The sequence below is a fragment of the Staurois parvus genome, unplaced genomic scaffold (assembly GCF_062004578.1).
Source record: "Staurois parvus isolate SC_StPar_1 unplaced genomic scaffold, SC_StPar_1.0 ptg000915l, whole genome shotgun sequence".
NCBI classification, from domain to species: domain Eukaryota; kingdom Metazoa; phylum Chordata; class Amphibia; order Anura; family Ranidae; genus Staurois; species Staurois parvus.
Genome location: NW_028318711.1, coordinates 459,932 through 479,318, shown reverse-complemented (window position 1 = coordinate 479,318; position 19,387 = coordinate 459,932). Strand labels below are relative to the sequence as shown.

Sequence of the window (19,387 nt, the reverse complement as noted above, 5' to 3'; positions counted from 1 at the left end):
ACTAAACCTTTCTGGCCAAACCCTACTCTACCAAAAGCAAATGCTACTGTGGACACAATGCCAACATGGGGCAAAAAGACACAAAGTGGGGGGAGAGCTGCTAGGTTAAAACCTGGCTACTGACCTTCAAAGCTCTAGAGGATGTGAGAAGCATGCTTCACTAGGGCATCCCGCGCTCTTTGGCTGCAGCTCATGGCCGGTCAGTTTGCCATTAATCTGGACCAGATACTAGGCTCGTACCCCATATTCAGGGCTTTGCACTCCTGTGTCTCTGCGGAGCCTCCGACATCAGAGTGGAGTTTATCCCCTGTTTCAGGGCCTCTCACACTTGTCTTGTAGAGCCTCCAACATTAGCGAGGAGTTCATCCCCTATTTCAGGGCCTCGGACGCTACTGTCTAGGACACTGGTGCTGAGCTGGTTCCCTGTCTCAGACATTGGCTTTGGTACCAAGCTCTCCTCCTCTCTACAACAGATTATCCAGAGAAACATCCAACCTTTAGAGAACCTCTAGAGGCTACAGGCGAAAGCTTGACTTTCACCTTCAAGAAATCCCAACAAGTAGCCCAAAGAGGACTCTGTCAGAGCTCCACTAGGGCCTACAGTGCAACCGTTGTCACATTTGTAAAATGGCACCTTTGTGCTCCACACAGACATGGGAAGATCCAGGAACAACCCTCTGCACACTGCTATATATCCTTTCCAGCAAACTTTGCCATAAACATTGAGATTTTTAGTTCACACATATTGCAATACATGTTTAAGCTGGCCAACTGCGTCAAACTAAACATTAAGGCAGCACAAATGCTGGTCAGACATTTAGATGTCTATTTTCCAATGATTGCTGATGCATGCATGTTACCCTACGCCTGTTAAGACCTTAAAATGTACTATGAATGCAGTTAGCCAGAAATTAAACCTATGACTACCAATCTCAAGTACGATCCCTATTCTTGCATGAGAGATTTTCCGAAAAAATGTATGGGTATCAACTGTAGGTGAATTCAAATCTAACTGCAGAATTCTGCGAACTTAAGTAATTTGGACCAAGCTGGCATAAACAAATTTACTTCACTTAACAGATGAAGTGGATGTGAGCGCTATATAAACAGGTATGTCGTCTCAGCCACATACAGCACTGTGTTCCAGCAGCTGTCAAATTGGATTGAGTGCTGCTCAGCCATTCACAGGCGGTTGGGTGCCCTCACAGTCTCCACCTCAGCCTGAGGAACCTTTGTATTCATTCATAGTCCCATAGCCTGAACACAGCAACGCATATGTAGCTGATGCTACATACAGTTTATAGAGGTGCTGCATCTGTTAATGATGTAAACAGTACATTTGGACTAGCTTGGTCCAAACTATTCAAAGTTCGCTAAAACCTGGAGATCAGCTTTAATCGCTCATCCCCAATAATCACACATTTTATGTTAAGATAAATCATACACAAAAGGTAAGACTTTTATCCTTCTCACCTTAAAAACTTCAAAGAGACGAGAGAACTGCTTTCCAACCAAGACATTGAAAACTTTCCCATCTTCTCCACTAAGACGGCTACAAAGGAGGACAAATGTCAAATTATTACACACAAACTGATATACATTACCCTAAATATTTTATTGTGGAATATAATTTCTACTTGAAGGAATATTCACCACTAAATAGTTCTAAAGATCAGAATGGAAGATTATACACCATGGGGTTGTTTTAGCTGAATTTGCTTGCCAAAGAGGTAAAGCACTCTGGCAGCTGTCCGCTCTAGTGTGAATTCAGCCTGAAAGGGTTTTGTTATATCTGCTTGATAAGTGCAAAAAATACCTGTTGATCTTGTTAGAAATCTCGTGAGCTGATAACTTACTGTGCACTCTGCTAACTATTATCTCTAAGGTGTACAGAAGCACTCCCCTCCGGTATGTACAATAAGAGAAGGACAGCATTCTGTTGTCCTGTCTTGTTTCTGCTGATACAAAAGGAAGAGTAGGCATTGTCATCCTACGGCAGTTTTGTTACTGGAGGATCATCAGGGGAAAAAATAAAGGAAGAAAACTAGTGCAGCCACCACATCTAAGGACTAGAAAGCTGCAATATATTCATTTTTTTGTGGCTTAGATGCACTTTAAGAATAGGCTGTTCAACTAGAAAAGTTGGTATTGAGTGAAAACAGCTCCCCTTGTTCACTAACATTTATTGGCTAGGTATTCCTTAGTAAATCAATTCCTGCATCCACTGCAATATTCTGCACCGCAACAATCTGGAATGTTTCTAGCTCCAAAATGCAATTGTACTCACTTTGCAATTGCAAGATAAGCATCTGTCTGTTCTGTATGTGAGGTAGATGTGTCTTCCAAGGTTTCTAGTAAAGGCAAGAGTTGAGCGTTTTCAGGATTAGCAGCCATATTCCCAAAAAACTGCAAAGAAATAAGAAGTCACTTAAAATAATCAGCCCAGTGGTTTGCTACAGTAGGAAATAAATTGTGTTTCTATATCTTACAGTTTTCTTGCTTAGTGCAGCAACTATAGATACAAAACGTTACACTTTTTATCTGCTTGAACACCAGACTGTTTCACCCCCTTCCTGCCCAGGCCATTTTTCAGATTTCAGCGCTGTCGTACTTTGAATGACAATTACTCAGTCATGCAACACTGTACCCATATGAAATTTATATCAATCTGTGAGACAGATAGAGCTTTCTTTTGGTGGTATTAAGTCATTTAGTCACAACTGTTTTTTTTGTTTTGTTTTTTGCACTATATAAAATGGAAAAACGTTTTGCCATTTCTTCATTTCCGGTCTGTAAAGTTTTGCCAATAATATTTCTTCATAAATGTGGGCCAAAATACATTCTACTACATACAAACTATGGTATATACTGTATATCCATAAAATGATCAATTCTGATGTACTGACTGCCCAACTCATTTCTTGAGGCCCTAAAATGCTAGGACAGTACAAATACCCCCCAAATTACCCTTTTTTTTTAATTTTAAATCAGACAGTCCAAGGTATTTAGTAAGAGGCATAGTAACATTTTTGAAGTTGTAATTGTTCAGAAAATGAAAGAAAAAAAACAAAACAAAACAAAAAAAAAAAACATTTCCCCAAGTTGTCATTTTAAAAAGTTTTTTCACATAAGCAGCATGGGCACACTTACAATTACACCTCAACACATTCTGCTTCTCCTCCTTAGTATGGGGATAGCACATGCATGAGACGTTTTCACAACTTACCCACATGGGGGGGGGGGGGGGGGGGGGCCCAAAATCAAAGTAGAACCTTCAAGCTTTATAAGGGTGTAAATTAGGCATCTCATTTCCTCACTACCTCTCTCATTTATGTAGGCCCTGGAGCACAAGGACAGCAGGAACGCCCAAACGAATAGGACTGCCTGCATGGGGATGCACAGAACTCCTGCCCCCAGTCTGACATCCTTGCAGGTGTACAGCCCCAAATGCAGACAGTGATTTCGGGGACATGCACCTGCACTGATGTTGGATTGGGAAAAGCGGCTGTGTCCATGCAGCTGTTGTGTCCCAATAATCAATGTGACTGCCTGCATGGGATGCACAGAGCACCTGTGCAGGTAAACATGGCCCTTGCACAAGGTATGCATCGATAAGCCCCTTGTGAACAAAACCTTACGTCAACACTGGGGCAGATGTGACATAGCGATGTTCAGGGACACTGACTGGCTGCACTGGTGTGGTAATGGTGTATTTACACTGGGGGGGTTGGGGAATGCTACGGTTGAGTCAAATTTTTACCACCCCTCAACTGTTCCCCCTTTAGCTGGGAGGGCAGCAGTCAGGGAAGTACACATGCTGCAGCAGGAATTTCACCACATTGAGCTCAGCAGGCACTACTAAGGATCACTGTTGTATATAAATGGCCGGACTGTGGCAGTGCAAGGTCGAGTGGCCGGTTATAAACGGCCTCCCCGCCCCCTGCTTTTGCGCGCTCCCTGGGATCGCACAGCACCACGATCCGGTGCCCGCTGTGTCCTCCGGACACAGTGAAACACCGATCGTCATACAGAACCTCTGTGTGAGGTCCCAATCATGTGATCACTGATTGGCCAATCAGTGATCACATGCAAAGAATTATTACTATACAGTATTTATATAGCGCTAAGAGTTTGCTCAGCGCTGTACATTTTAGTGGGGTACAGTAACAATACAATACACGAGGGGTTCGAGGGCACTGCTCCACGGAGCTAACAATCTAGGAGTAAGTAAGATGTCACTTCTGACATCATTGCTTACTACGTGTGAAATCTGTGAATTATCACAGAGATCACATGGTACAAGGCTGTTGTGAACAGCCTTGTACCATGTGACAAGCTGGGACCAATCACAGCTCACACAGTAGTTCTCAATGGATGCAAGAATGTAGTCAGAGAGAAGGAGAAATGATTGCTTTTACAGCCTTTATGGGTATAAAAGCAATCAGTGTAAACAAGAAAATAAAAAATCATCCCCCACAAGTAGTACAGTGTCACCATGGTGACACTGTACTGCTAGAGTGACAGTATGTAAAAAAAAAAAAAATAATAAAATGTAAAAATTTTTTAAAATGATAATTTTTGGTTATAAACTAATTTGGCATTTTTTTTTACTAAAAAGATAACAAAATAAATTTTGGCCAAGATTTATGATGAAATATTTATTTGAAAAATTTTATAAGAAAAACACTCAAAATTTGTGGACTTTTTCATTTACATAGCAAAACAAAAAAAATCCCAGTGGTGAATAAATACCACCAAAATAAAGCTTTATTGGTCTCAAAAAAATGCTAAAAAACATTCATATGGGTACAGTGTTGCATGACCACGCAATTGTCATTCAAAATATGATAGCGCTGAAAGCTGAAAATTGGCCTGGACAGGAAGGAGGCAAAAGTGTCCGGACTTGAAGTGGTTAAATAAAAATGGAGTCTGATATGTACCAGATTCAACCTCTAATAGTATATAAGTCTCTTCTGTCATTCTCAGAGTGGATAAGATATCTTGTTCCTTAACCACATAGCTGGTTATTTATATTTACCACTGCATATTGATATCCAAGAAATTGTCTATTTTAAACTTTACATACTAACTAAATTATACACCACACTTTTGTCAAGGTTTTTTTTTTATCTGATTAATCAAAGCAATAATTGGCCAACTAATCGATTATGAAAACAATCATTAGTAGCAGTCCTATAGGGGTCCCCTTTGTATTGGAGATGTCAGATATTACCCCGTATCCAGGTACTGGAGGTGTCAGGTGTCCCTACCCCTTGTCCTGGTGTTGGCAGTGTCCCATTTGTCCTTGTATTGGAGGTGTCTCCCTGGTGTTGGGAGGGATCCTAGTATTAGAAGTGTGCCCCTAGTGTTAGGTGTCCCCTCCATCCTAGTACTGGAGGTGTCTCCCTGGTGTTAGAGAGTTCCTGGTATTGGTGGTGTACCCCCATCCAGGTATTGGTGGGGAACCTCCCACCCAAGAAATGGCAGTGTCTCTGTGATATTTAAAATACCGCCCCCTCCCCCATTCCATTACTGGATGTATCAGATGCCCCCGTCCCAATAATGGTGGTATCCCCCTGGTATTAGAGTTATCACTTTTCTACCCTGCCCCAGTATTGGAGGTGTCCCCTCCATCCCAGTACTGGAAGTGTTGTCTCCCTGGTGTTGGATGTTCCTCCACCTCCCCACCATTGCAGTATTAAGAGAAGTCAGGTCCCCCTCCACCCTGGTATTGGAGATGTTCTCCTTGTCCTATTATCTCAGGTGTCCAATATCGCCCCCGTGTACTGGAGGGGACCTGCCTCCTGTACTGGTTGTGAAGGTGTCAAGTGTCCCCCCCATCCTGGTGTACTGGAGAGGTGGCCCCTGGTATTGGATGTGTCCTGGTATTAGAGCTGTCAGATGTTCCATGTCCCCCCCCCCTTCCCAGTTTTGAAGATGTCCCCTCTTTCCCCATATTGAAGGTATCCCCTCTGTCCTGGATTTGGCAGTGTCCACCCCTTTTGCAGCATTGGAGGTGGCCGCTGCCCCCCCCCCCCCAGTACTGGAGTGGCCCCTGGTTTTAAAGGTAGCCCCCCCAGCCCCAGTGCTGGAGGTATCCCCCCTGCTGGAGGTGTCAGGTGCCCCCCCCTGCCCCAGTGCTGTAGATTTCCCCACTGTCCGAGTTTTGGAGGTGTCCCCCCTGCCCCAGTGCTGGAGGTATCCCCCATGCTGAAGGTGTCCCCCCTGCCCCAGTGCTGGAGGTGTCCCCACTGTCCAAGTATTGGAGGTGCCCCCTCTGTCCCAGTGCTGGAGGTGTCCCCACTGTCCGAGTATTGGAGGTGTCCCCCCTGCCCCAGTGCTGGAGGTGTCCCCCCTGCCCCAGTGCTGGAGGTGTCCCCACTGTCCGAGTATTGGAGGTGTCCCCCCTGCCCCAACGCTGGAGGTGTCCCCCCTGCCCCAGTGCTGGTTGTGTGCCCACTGTCCGAGTATTGGAGGTGTCCCCCCTGCCCCAGTGCTGCAGGTGTCCCCACTGTCCGAGTATTGGAGGTGTCCCCCCTGCCCCAGTGCTGGAGGTGTCCCCCCTGCCCCAGTACTGGAGGTGTCCCCCCTGCACCAGTGCTGGAGGTGTCCCGCGCTCTTTGGCTGCAGCTCATGGCCGCTCAGTTTGCCATTAATCTGGACCAGATACTAGGCTCGTACCCCATATTCAGGGCTTTGCACTCCTGTGTCTCTGCGGAGCCTCCGACATCAGAGTGGAGTTTATCCCCTGTTTCAGGGCCTCTCACACTTGTCTTGTAGAGCCTCCAACATTAGCGAGGAGTTTATCCCCTATTTCAGGGCCTCGGACGCTACTGTCTAGGACACTGGTGCTGAGCTGGTTCCCTGTCTCAGACATTGGCTTTGGTACCAAGCTCTCCTCCTCTCTACAACAGATTATCCAGAGAAACATCCAACCTTTAGAGAACCTCTAGAGGCTACAGGCGAAAGCTTGACTTTCACCTTCAAGAAATCCCAACAAGTAGCCCAAAGAGGACTCTGTCAGAGCTCCACTAGGGCCTACAGTGCAACCGTTGTCACATTTGTAAAATGGCACCTTTGTGCTCCACACAGACATGGGAAGATCCAGGAACAACCCTCTGCACACTGCTATATATCCTTTCCAGCAAACTTTGCCATAAACATTGAGATTTTTAGTTCACACATATTGCAATACATGTTTAAGCTGGCCAACTGCGTCAAACTAAACCTTTCTGGCCAAACCCTACTCTACCAAAAGCAAATGCTACTGTGGACACAATGCCAACATGGGGCAAAAAGACACAAAGTGGGGGGAGAGCTGCTAGGTTAAAACCTGGCTACTGACCTTCAAAGCTCTAGAGGATGTGAGAAGCATGCTTCACTAGGGCATCCCGCGCTCTTTGGCTGCAGCTCATGGCCGGTCAGTTTGCCATTAATCTGGACCAGATACTAGGCTCGTACCCCATATTCAGGGCTTTGCACTCCTGTGTCTCTGCGGAGCCTCCGACATCAGAGTGGAGTTTATCCCCTGTTTCAGGGCCTCTCACACTTGTCTTGTAGAGCCTCCAACATTAGCGAGGAGTTCATCCCCTATTTCAGGGCCTCGGACGCTACTGTCTAGGACACTGGTGCTGAGCTGGTTCCCTGTCTCAGACATTGGCTTTGGTACCAAGCTCTCCTCCTCTCTACAACAGATTATCCAGAGAAACATCCAACCTTTAGAGAACCTCTAGAGGCTACAGGCGAAAGCTTGACTTTCACCTTCAAGAAATCCCAACAAGTAGCCCAAAGAGGACTCTGTCAGAGCTCCACTAGGGCCTACAGTGCAACCGTTGTCACATTTGTAAAATGGCACCTTTGTGCTCCACACAGACATGGGAAGATCCAGGAACAACCCTCTGCACACTGCTATATATCCTTTCCAGCAAACTTTGCCATAAACATTGAGATTTTTAGTTCACACATATTGCAATACATGTTTAAGCTGGCCAACTGCGTCAAAGTAAACCTTTCTGGCCAAACCCTACTCTACCAAAAGCAAATGCTACTGTGGACACAATGCCAACATGGGGCAAAAAGACACAAAGTGGGGGGAGAGCTGCTAGGTTAAAACCTGGCTACTGACCTTCAAAGCTCTAGAGGATGTGAGAAGCATGCTTCACTAGGGCATCCCGCGCTCTTTGGCTGCAGCTCATGGCCGGTCAGTTTGCCATTAATCTGGACCAGATACTAGGCTCGTACCCCATATTCAGGGCTTTGCACTCCTGTGTCTCTGCGGAGCCTCCGACATCAGAGTGGAGTTTATCCCCTGTTTCAGGGCCTCTCACACTTGTCTTGTAGAGCCTCCAACATTAGCGAGGAGTTCATCCCCTATTTCAGGGCCTCGGACGCTACTGTCTAGGACACTGGTGCTGAGCTGGTTCCCTGTCTCAGACATTGGCTTTGGTACCAAGCTCTCCTCCTCTCTACAACAGATTATCCAGAGAAACATCCAACCTTTAGAGAACCTCTAGAGGCTACAGGCGAAAGCTTGACTTTCACCTTCAAGAAATCCCAACAAGTAGCCCAAAGAGGACTCTGTCAGAGCTCCACTAGGGCCTACAGTGCAACCGTTGTCACATTTGTAAAATGGCACCTTTGTGCTCCACACAGACATGGGAAGATCCAGGAACAACCCTCTGCACACTGCTATATATCCTTTCCAGCAAACTTTGCCATAAACATTGAGATTTTTAGTTCACACATATTGCAATACATGTTTAAGCTGGCCAACTGCGTCAAACTAAACCTTTCTGGCCAAACCCTACTCTACCAAAAGCAAATGCTACTGTGGACACAATGCCAACATGGGGCAAAAAGACACAAAGTGGGGGGAGAGCTGCTAGGTTAAAACCTGGCTACTGACCTTCAAAGCTCTAGAGGATATGAGAAGCATGCTTCACTAGGGCATCCCGCGCTCTTTGGCTGCAGCTCATGGCCGGTCAGTTTGCCATTAATCTGGACCAGATACTAGGCTCGTACCCCATATTCAGGGCTTTGCACTCCTGTGTCTCTGCGGAGCCTCCGACATCAGAGTGGAGTTTATCCCCTGTTTCAGGGCCTCTCACACTTGTCTTGTAGAGCCTCCAACATTAGCGAGGAGTTTATCCCCTATTTCAGGGCCTCGGACGCTACTGTCTAGGACACTGGTGCTGAGCTGGTTCCCTGTCTCAGACATTGGCTTTGGTACCAAGCTCTCCTCCTCTCTACAACAGATTATCCAGAGAAACATCCAACCTTTAGAGAACCTCTAGAGGCTACAGGCGAAAGCTTGACTTTCACCTTCAAGAAATCCCAACAAGTAGCCCAAAGAGGACTCTGTCAGAGCTCCACTAGGGCCTACAGTGCAACCGTTGTCACATTTGTAAAATGGCACCTTTGTGCTCCACACAGACATGGGAAGATCCAGGAACAACCCTCTGCACACTGATATATATCCTTTCCAGCAAACTTTGCCATAAACATTGAGATTTTTAGTTCACACATATTGCAATACATGTTTAAGCTGGCCAACTGCGTCAAAGTAAACCTTTCTGGCCAAACCCTACTCTACCAAAAGCAAATGCTACTGTGGACACAATGCCAACATGGGGCAAAAAGACACAAAGTGGGGGGAGAGCTGCTAGGTTAAAACCTGGCTACTGACCTTCAAAGCTCTAGAGGATGTGAGAAGCATGCTTCACTAGGGCATCCCGCGCTCTTTGGCTGCAGCTCATGGCCGCTCAGTTTGCCATTAATCTGGACCAGATACTAGGCTCGTACCCCATATTCAGGGCTTTGCACTCCTGTGTCTCTGCGGAGCCTCCGACATCAGAGTGGAGTTTATCCCCTGTTTCAGGGCCTCTCACACTTGTCTTGTAGAGCCTCCAACATTAGCGAGGAGTTCATCCCCTATTTCAGGGCCTAGGACGCTACTGTCTAGGACACTGGTGCTGAGCTGGTTCCCTGTCTCAGACATTGGCTTTGGTACCAAGCTCTCCTCCTCTCTACAACAGATTATCCAGAGAAACATCCAACCTTTAGAGAACCTCTAGAGGCTACAGGCGAAAGCTTGACTTTCACCTTCAAGAAATCCCAACAAGTAGCCCAAAGAGGACTCTGTCAGAGCTCCACTAGGGCCTACAGTGCAACCGTTGTCACATTTGTAAAATGGCACCTTTGTGCTCCACACAGACATGGGAAGATCCAGGAACAACCCTCTGCACACTGCTATATATCCTTTCCAGCAAACTTTGCCATAAACATTGAGATTTTTAGTTCACACATATTGCAATACATGTTTAAGCTGGCCAACTGCGTCAAACTAAACCTTTCTGGCCAAACCCTACTCTACCAAAAGCAAATGCTACTGTGGACACAATGCCAACATGGGGCAAAAAGACACAAAGTGGGGGGAGAGCTGCTAGGTTAAAACCTGGCTACTGACCTTCAAAGCTCTAGAGGATGTGAGAAGCATGCTTCACTAGGGCATCCCGCGCTCTTTGGCTGCAGCTCATGGCCGGTCAGTTTGCCATTAATCTGGACCAGATACTAGGCTCGTACCCCATATTCAGGGCTTTGCACTCCTGTGTCTCTGCGGAGCCTCCGACATCAGAGTGGAGTTTATCCCCTGTTTCAGGGCCTCTCACACTTGTCTTGTAGAGCCTCCAACATTAGCGAGGAGTTCATCCCCTATTTCAGGGCCTCGGACGCTACTGTCTAGGACACTGGTGCTGAGCTGGTTCCCTGTCTCAGACATTGGCTTTGGTACCAAGCTCTCCTCCTCTCTACAACAGATTATCCAGAGAAACATCCAACCTTTAGAGAACCTCTAGAGGCTACAGGCGAAAGCTTGACTTTCACCTTCAAGAAATCCCAACAAGTAGCCCAAAGAGGACTCTGTCAGAGCTCCACTAGGGCCTACAGTGCAACCGTTGTCACATTTGTAAAATGGCACCTTTGTGCTCCACACAGACATGGGAAGATCCAGGAACAACCCTCTGCACACTGCTATATATCCTTTCCAGCAAACTTTGCCATAAACATTGAGATTTTTAGTTCACACATATTGCAATACATGTTTAAGCTGGCCAACTGCGTCAAACTAAACCTTTCTGGCCAAACCCTACTCTACCAAAAGCAAATGCTACTGTGGACACAATGCCAACATGGGGCAAAAAGACACAAAGTGGGGGGAGAGCTGCTAGGTTAAAACCTGGCTACTGACCTTCAAAGCTCTAGAGGATGTGAGAAGCATGCTTCACTAGGGCATCCCGCGCTCTTTGGCTGCAGCTCATGGCCGGTCAGTTTGCCATTAATCTGGACCAGATACTAGGCTCGTACCCCATATTCAGGGCTTTGCACTCCTGTGTCTCTGCGGAGCCTCCGACATCAGAGTGGAGTTTATCCCCTGTTTCAGGGCCTCTCACACTTGTCTTGTAGAGCCTCCAACATTAGCGAGGAGTTTATCCCCTATTTCAGGGCCTAGGACGCTACTGTCTAGGACACTGGTGCTGAGCTGGTTCCCTGTCTCAGACATTGGCTTTGGTACCAAGCTCTCCTCCTCTCTACAACAGATTATCCAGAGAAACATCCAACCTTTAGAGAACCTCTAGAGGCTACAGGCGAAAGCTTGACTTTCACCTTCAAGAAATCCCAACAAGTAGCCCAAAGAGGACTCTGTCAGAGCTCCACTAGGGCCTAAAGTGCAACCGTTGTCACATTTGTAAAATGGCACCTTTGTGCTCCACACAGACATGGGAAGATCCAGGAACAACCCTCTGCACACTGCTATATATCCTTTCCAGCAAACTTTGCCATAAACATTGAGATTTTTAGTTCACACATATTGCAATACATGTTTAAGCTGGCCAACTGCGTCAAACTAAACCTTTCTGGCCAAACCCTACTCTACCAAAAGCAAATGCTACTGTGGACACAATGCCAACATGGGGCAAAAAGACACAAAGTGGGGGGAGAGCTGCTAGGTTAAAACCTGGCTACTGACCTTCAAAGCTCTAGAGGATGTGAGAAGCATGCTTCACTAGGGCATCCCGCGCTCTTTGGCTGCAGCTCATGGCCGCTCAGTTTGCCATTAATCTGGACCAGATACTAGGCTCGTACCCCATATTCAGGGCTTTGCACTCCTGTGTCTCTGCGGAGCCTCCGACATCAGAGTGGAGTTTATCCCCTGTTTCAGGGCCTCTCACACTTGTCTTGTAGAGCCTCCAACATTAGCGAGGAGTTTATCCCCTATTTCAGGGCCTCGGACGCTACTGTCTAGGACACTGGTGCTGAGCTGGTTCCCTGTCTCAGACATTGGCTTTGGTACCAAGCTCTCCTCCTCTCTACAACAGATTATCCAGAGAAACATCCAACCTTTAGAGAACCTCTAGAGGCTACAGGCGAAAGCTTGACTTTCACCTTCAAGAAATCCCAACAAGTAGCCCAAAGAGGACTCTGTCAGAGCTCCACTAGGGCCTACAGTGCAACCGTTGTCACATTTGTAAAATGGCACCTTTGTGCTCCACACAGACATGGGAAGATCCAGGAACAACCCTCTGCACACTGCTATATATCCTTTCCAGCAAACTTTGCCATAAACATTGAGATTTTTAGTTCACACATATTGCAATACATGTTTAAGCTGGCCAACTGCGTCAAACTAAACCTTTCTGGCCAAACCCTACTCTACCAAAAGCAAATGCTACTGTGGACACAATGCCAACATGGGGCAAAAAGACACAAAGTGGGGGGAGAGCTGCTAGGTTAAAACCTGGCTACTGACCTTCAAAGCTCTAGAGGATGTGAGAAGCATGCTTCACTAGGGCATCCCGCGCTCTTTGGCTGCAGCTCATGGCCGGTCAGTTTGCCATTAATCTGGACCAGATACTAGGCTCGTACCCCATATTCAGGGCTTTGCACTCCTGTGTCTCTGCGGAGCCTCCGACATCAGAGTGGAGTTTATCCCCTGTTTCAGGGCCTCTCACACTTGTCTTGTAGAGCCTCCAACATTAGCGAGGAGTTTATCCCCTATTTCAGGGCCTCGGACGCTACTGTCTAGGACACTGGTGCTGAGCTGGTTCCCTGTCTCAGACATTGGCTTTGGTACCAAGCTCTCCTCCTCTCTACAACAGATTATCCAGAGAAACATCCAACCTTTAGAGAACCTCTAGAGGCTACAGGCGAAAGCTTGACTTTCACCTTCAAGAAATCCCAACAAGTAGCCCAAAGAGGACTCTGTCAGAGCTCCACTAGGGCCTACAGTGCAACCGTTGTCACATTTGTAAAATGGCACCTTTGTGCTCCACACAGACATGGGAAGATCCAGGAACAACCCTCTGCACACTGCTATATATCCTTTCCAGCAAACTTTGCCATAAACATTGAGATTTTTAGTTCACACATATTGCAATACATGTTTAAGCTGGCCAACTGCGTCAAACTAAACCTTTCTGGCCAAACCCTACTCTACCAAAAGCAAATGCTACTGTGGACACAATGCCAACATGGGGCAAAAAGACACAAAGTGGGGGGAGAGCTGCTAGGTTAAAACCTGGCTACTGACCTTCAAAGCTCTAGAGGATGTGAGAAGCATGCTTCACTAGGGCATCCCGCGCTCTTTGGCTGCAGCTCATGGCCGGTCAGTTTGCCATTAATCTGGACCAGATACTAGGCTCGTACCCCATATTCAGGGCTTTGCACTCCTGTGTCTCTGCGGAGCCTCCGACATCAGAGTGGAGTTTATCCCCTGTTTCAGGGCCTCTCACACTTGTCTTGTAGAGCCTCCAACATTAGCGAGGAGTTCATCCCCTATTTCAGGGCCTCGGACGCTACTGTCTAGGACACTGGTGCTGAGCTGGTTCCCTGTCTCAGACATTGGCTTTGGTACCAAGCTCTCCTCCTCTCTACAACAGATTATCCAGAGAAACATCCAACCTTTAGAGAACCTCTAGAGGCTACAGGCGAAAGCTTGACTTTCACCTTCAAGAAATCCCAACAAGTAGCCCAAAGAGGACTCTGTCAGAGCTCCACTAGGGCCTACAGTGCAACCGTTGTCACATTTGTAAAATGGCACCTTTGTGCTCCACACAGACATGGGAAGATCCAGGAACAACCCTCTGCACACTGCTATATATCCTTTCCAGCAAACTTTGCCATAAACATTGAGATTTTTAGTTCACACATATTGCAATACATGTTTAAGCTGGCCAACTGCGTCAAACTAAACCTTTCTGGCCAAACCCTACTCTACCAAAAGCAAATGCTACTGTGGACACAATGCCAACATGGGGCAAAAAGACACAAAGTGGGGGGAGAGCTGCTAGGTTAAAACCTGGCTACTGACCTTCAAAGCTCTAGAGGATGTGAGAAGCATGCTTCACTAGGGCATCCCGCGCTCTTTGGCTGCAGCTCATGGCCGGTCAGTTTGCCATTAATCTGGACCAGATACTAGGCTCGTACCCCATATTCAGGGCTTTGCACTCCTGTGTCTCTGCGGAGCCTCCGACATCAGAGTGGAGTTTATCCCCTGTTTCAGGGCCTCTCACACTTGTCTTGTAGAGCCTCCAACATTAGCGAGGAGTTTATCCCCTATTTCAGGGCCTCGGACGCTACTGTCTAGGACACTGGTGCTGAGCTGGTTCCCTGTCTCAGACATTGGCTTTGGTACCAAGCTCTCCTCCTCTCTACAACAGATTATCCAGAGAAACATCCAACCTTTAGAGAACCTCTAGAGGCTACAGGCGAAAGCTTGACTTTCACCTTCAAGAAATCCCAACAAGTAGCCCAAAGAGGACTCTGTCAGAGCTCCACTAGGGCCTACAGTGCAACCGTTGTCACATTTGTAAAATGGCACCTTTGTGCTCCACACAGACATGGGAAGATCCAGGAACAACCCTCTGCACACTGCTATATATCCTTTCCAGCAAACTTTGCCATAAACATAGAGATTTTTAGTTCACACATATTGCAATACATGTTTAAGCTGGCCAACTGCGTCAAACTAAACCTTTCTGGCCAAACCCTACTCTACCAAAAGCAAATGCTACTGTGGACACAATGCCAACATGGGGCAAAAAGACACAAAGTGGGGGGAGAGCTGCTAGGTTAAAACCTGGCTACTGACCTTCAAAGCTCTAGAGGATGTGAGAAGCATGCTTCACTAGGGCATCCCGCGCTCTTTGGCTGCAGCTCATGGCCGGTCAGTTTGCCATTAATCTGGACCAGATACTAGGCTCGTACCCCATATTCAGGGCTTTGCACTCCTGTGTCTCTGCGGAGCCTCCGACATCAGAGTGGAGTTTATCCCCTGTTTCAGGGCCTCTCACACTTGTCTTGTAGAGCCTCCAACATTAGCGAGGAGTTTATCCCCTATTTCAGGGCCTCGGACGCTACTGTCTAGGACACTGGTGCTGAGCTGGTTCCCTGTCTCAGACATTGGCTTTGGTACCAAGCTCTCCTCCTCTCTACAACAGATTATCCAGAGAAACATCCAACCTTTAGAGAACCTCTAGAGGCTACAGGCGAAAGCTTGACTTTCACCTTCAAGAAATCCCAACAAGTAGCCCAAAGAGGACTCTGTCAGAGCTCCACTAGGGCCTACAGTGCAACCGTTGTCACATTTGTAAAATGGCACCTTTGTGCTCCACACAGACATGGGAAGATCCAGGAACAACCCTCTGCACACTGCTATATATCCTTTCCAGCAAACTTTGCCATAAACATTGAGATTTTTAGTTCACACATATTGCAATACATGTTTAAGCTGGCCAACTGCGTCAAACTAAACCTTTCTGGCCAAACCCTACTCTACCAAAAGCAAATGCTACTGTGGACACAATGCCAACATGGGGCAAAAAGACACAAAGTGGGGGGAGAGCTGCTAGGTTAAAACCTGGCTACTGACCTTCAAAGCTCTAGAGGATGTGAGAAGCATGCTTCACTAGGGCATCCCGCGCTCTTTGGCTGCAGCTCATGGCCGGTCAGTTTGCCATTAATCTGGACCAGATACTAGGCTCGTACCCCATATTCAGGGCTTTGCACTCCTGTGTCTCTGTGGAGCCTCCGACATCAGAGTGGAGTTTATCCCCTGTTTCAGGGCCTCTCACACTTGTCTTGTAGAGCCTCCAACATTAGCGAGGCGTTCATCCCCTATTTCAGGGCCTCGGACGCTACTGTCTAGGACACTGGTGCTGAGCTGGTTCCCTGTCTCAGACATTGGCTTTGGTACCAAGCTCTCCTCCTCTCTACAACAGATTATCCAGAGAAACATCCAACCTTTAGAGAACCTCTAGAGGCTACAGGCGAAAGCTTGACTTTCACCTTCAAGAAATCCCAACAAGTAGCCCAAAGAGGACTCTGTCAGAGCTCCACTAGGGCCTACAGTGCAACCGTTGTCACATTTGTAAAATGGCACCTTTGTGCTCCACACAGACATGGGAAGATCCAGGAACAACCCTCTGCACACTGCTATACATCCTTTCCAGCAAACTTTGCCATAAACATTGAGATTTTTAGTTCACACATATTGCAATACATGTTTAAGCTGGCCAACTGCGTCAAACTAAACCTTTCTGGCCAAACCCTACTCTACCAAAAGCAAATGCTACTGTGGACACAATGCCAACATGGGGCAAAAAGACACAAAGTGGGGGGAGAGCTGCTAGGTTAAAACCTGGCTACTGACCTTCAAAGCTCTAGAGGATGTGAGAAGCATGCTTCACTAGGGCATCCCGCGCTCTTTGGCTGCAGCTCATGGCCGGTCAGTTTGCCATTAATCTGGACCAGATACTAGGCTCGTACCCCATATTCAGGGCTTTGCACTCCTGTGTCTCTGCGGAGCCTCCGACATCAGAGTGGAGTTTATCCCCTGTTTCAGGGCCTCTCACACTTGTCTTGTAGAGCCTCCAACATTAGCGAGGAGTTTATCCCCTATTTCAGGGCCTCGGACGCTACTGTCTAGGACACTGGTGCTGAGCTGGTTCCCTGTCTCAGACATTGGCTTTGGTACCAAGCTCTCCTCCTCTCTACAACAGATTATCCAGAGAAACATCCAACCTTTAGAGAACCTCTAGAGGCTACAGGCGAAAGCTTGACTTTCACCTTCAAGAAATCCCAACAAGTAGCCCAAAGAGGACTCTGTCAGAGCTCCACTAGGGCCTACAGTGCAACCGTTGTCACATTTGTAAAATGGCACCTTTGTGCTCCACACAGACATGGGAAGATCCAGGAACAACCCTCTGCACACTGATATATATCCTTTCCAGCAAACTTTGCCATAAACATTGAGATTTTTAGTTCACACATATTGCAATACATGTTTAAGCTGGCCAACTGCGTCAAAGTAAACCTTTCTGGCCAAACCCTACTCTACCAAAAGCAAATGCTACTGTGGACACAATGCCAACATGGGGCAAAAAGACACAAAGTGGGGGGAGAGCTGCTAGGTTAAAACCTGGCTACTGACCTTCAAAGCTCTAGAGGATGTGAGAAGCATGCTTCACTAGGGCATCCCGCGCTCTTTGGCTGCAGCTCATGGCCGCTCAGTTTGCCATTAATCTGGACCAGATACTAGGCTCGTACCCCATATTCAGGACTTTGCACTCCTGTGTCTCTGCGGAGCCTCCGACATCAGAGTGGAGTTTATCCCCTGTTTCAGGGCCTCTCACACTTGTCTTGTAGAGCCTCCAACATTAGCGAGGAGTTTATCCCCTATTTCAGGGCCTCGGACGCTACTGTCTAGGACACTGGTGCTGAGCTGGTTCCCTGTCTCAGACATTGGCTTTGGTACCAAGCTCTCCTCCTCTCTACAACAGATTATCCAGAGAAACATCCAACCTTTAGAGAACCTCTAGAGGCTACAGGCGAAAGCTTGACTTTCACCTTCAAGAAATCCCAACAAGTAGCCCAAAGAGGACTCTGTCAGAGCTCCACTAGGGCCTACAGTGCAACCGTTGTCACATTTGTAAAATGGCACCTTTGTGCTCCACACAGACATGGGAAGATCCAGGAACAACCCTCTGCACACTGCTATATATCCTTTCCAGCAAACTTTGCCATAAACATTGAGATTTTTAGTTCACACATATTGCAATACATGTTTAAGCTGGCCAACTGCGTCAAACTAAACCTTTCTGGCCAAACCCTACTCTACCAAAAGCAAATGCTACTGTGGACACAATGCCAACATGGGGCAAAAAGACACAAAGTGGGGGGAGAGCTGCTAGGTTAAAACCTGGCTACTGACCTTCAAAGCTCTAGAGGATGTGAGAAGCATGCTTCACTAGGGCATCCCGCGCTCTTTGGCTGCAGCTCATGGCCGGTCAGTTTGCCATTAATCTGGACCAGATACTAGGCTCGTACCCCATATTCAGGGCTTTGCACTCCTGTGTCTCTGTGGAGCCTCCGACATCAGAGTGGAGTTTATCCCCTGTTTCAGGGCCTCTCACACTTGTCTTGTAGAGCCTCCAACATTAGCGAGGCGTTCATCCCCTATTTCAGGGCCTCGGACGCTACTGTCTAGGACACTGGTGCTGAGCTGGTTCCCTGTCTCAGACATTGGCTTTGGTACCAAGCTCTCCTCCTCTCTACAACAGATTATCCAGAGAAACATCCAACCTTTAGAGAACCTCTAGAGGCTACAGGCGAAAGCTTGACTTTCACCTTCAAGAAATCCCAACAAGTAGCCCAAAGAGGACTCTGTCAGAGCTCCACTAGGGCCTACAGTGCAACCGTTGTCACATTTGTAAAATGGCACCTTTGTGCTCCACACAGACATGGGAAGATCCAGGAACAACCCTCTGCACACTGCTATACATCCTTTCCAGCAAACTTTGCCATAAACATTGAGATTTTTAGTTCACACATATTGCAATACATGTTTAAGCTGGCCAACTGCGTCAAACTAAACCTTTCTGGCCAAACCCTACTCTACCAAAAGCAAATGCTACTGTGGACACAATGCCAACATGGGGCAAAAAGACACAAAGTGGGGGGAGAGCTGCTAGGTTAAAACCTGGCTACTGACCTTCAAAGCTCTAGAGGATGTGAGAAGCATGCTTCACTAGGGCATCCCGCGCTCTTTGGCTGCAGCTCATGGCCGGTCAGTTTGCCATTAATCTGGACCAGATACTAGGCTCATACCCCATATTCAGGGCTTTGCACTCCTGTGTCTCTGCGGAGCCTCCGACATCAGAGTGGAGTTTATCCCCTGTTTCAGGGCCTCTCACACTTGTCTTGTAGAGCCTCCAACATTAGCGAGGAGTTTATCCCCTATTTCAGGGCCTCGGACGCTACTGTCTAGGACACTGGTGCTGAGCTGGTTCCCTGTCTCAGACATTGGCTTTGGTACCAAGCTCTCCTCCTCTCT

General features: G+C 47.3%; 1 long non-coding RNA gene across 1 annotated transcript in view; it reads right to left on the bottom strand.

The window, feature by feature from the left end:
• Window positions 1-2,287: 2,287 nt before the first annotated feature.
• The window catches only part of LOC149442080 (uncharacterized), a 152,540-nt gene continuing 135,440 nt past the window's right edge, over window positions 2,288-19,387 (bottom strand). The window contains exon 2 of the long non-coding RNA XR_016307240.1: window positions 2,288-2,406. This is a non-coding gene — a long non-coding RNA (uncharacterized LOC149442080). The remainder of the gene's footprint in view (window positions 2,407-19,387) is intronic.